Source organism: Sorex fumeus, unplaced genomic scaffold (genome assembly GCF_029834395.1).
Source record: "Sorex fumeus unplaced genomic scaffold, SorFum_2.1 ptg000035l, whole genome shotgun sequence".
Classification (NCBI taxonomy): Eukaryota; Metazoa; Chordata; class Mammalia; order Eulipotyphla; family Soricidae; genus Sorex; species Sorex fumeus.
In genome coordinates this window covers 13,758,147-13,759,414 of record NW_026606092.1, presented here as the reverse complement: position 1 = coordinate 13,759,414, position 1,268 = coordinate 13,758,147, and the positions used below count along the sequence as shown (strand labels likewise).

The following is a 1,268-nucleotide window of genomic DNA, read 5'->3' as shown; positions in this document are numbered from 1 at the left end:
TAAAATTTTAAAAGAAAACATAAAGGAATATACAAAATATGTTGGAAGCAATATAAAGGGAAAAATTCTTTCCCCTCTTTGAGTTTATGAGAGAATTCATATGGAAATATTTTCTTTTATATCAAGGTTCCAGGATCAATAATATTGTTGGGTTTGTGGGGGTTGGGAGGTTGTGACACACCCATTGGTGTTCGGGCCTTATTCCTGACTCTATGCTCAGGGGTCACAGGAGTGGGGTTGGGGGACAGATGAGGTGCTGTAGATTGAACTCAAGTAGACCCTATACAAGACAAGTTGCCCTACCTGCCATACTACCACTCTGGCTCCTAATTATACTTTTTAATACATGCATCATTCTAACACTACACCCATCAACAGTGAACCAATATCCCTTCAGTGTCCCAAAAGTCCTTCCTTGCCACCTTTCCTCTCCCAGGAAAGCTCAGTTCTGTAAACAAATTCTCAAATTCCAGTAACTTTGACCCTTTGTTGTTACCTTACCATGTGATAGAGAGCCACATAGGAGATTTAATTATTATCATTATTATTATTATTAATCATTATGAGTGGTGACACATACATATATATGAATAAAGCTAAACTCCTCAAATTCCTCAAAATTGTAAATTTATGATAAATTGAGTTTTTTTCTCAAAAATTATGCATCTTGTGCTTGCTTCGGCAGCACATATACTAAAACTGGAACAATACAGAGAAGATTAGCATGGCCCCTGCGCAAGGATTACATGCAAATTTGTGAAGCGTTCCAAATTTTTAAAAAACTGGGCTCAGATCTCTGCCTAACACCATGTACAAAAGTAAGATTAAAATGGGTCAAAGACCTCAACATCAGACCAGAATCCATAAGGTACATTGAAGAAAAAGTTGGCAAAACCCTCCATGACATTGAAGCTAATGGTATCTTCAAAGATGTCATGCCAATGGCCAACCAAGTGCAAACAGAGATAGACAAATGGGACTATCTTAAACTAAGAAGCTTCTGCACCTCAAAAGAAACAGTGACCAAAATACAGAATGGGAAAGGATATTCGCCAACTACACATCTGATAAGGAGTTAATTTCAAGGATACACAAAGTACTGGTTGAACTCCACAAGAAGAAAACATCCAACCCCATCAAAAAGTGGGGCAAAGGAAATGAAAGGAAATTTCTTCTTTTCTCAAAGAAGAAATCCGAATGGCAAAAAAGCACATGAGAAAATGCTCTACATCATTAATCATCAGAGAGATGCAGATCAAAACCACAAT

General features: G+C 37.3%; 1 non-coding gene across 1 annotated transcript; it reads left to right on the top strand.

The window, feature by feature from the left end:
* Positions 1-669: 669 nt before the first annotated feature.
* Positions 670-776, top strand: LOC130027045 (U6 spliceosomal RNA). The gene has a single exon (XR_008792984.1). It is a non-coding gene; the product is annotated as a U6 spliceosomal RNA (small nuclear RNA).
* The last annotated feature ends 492 nt before the right edge of the window (positions 777-1,268 follow it).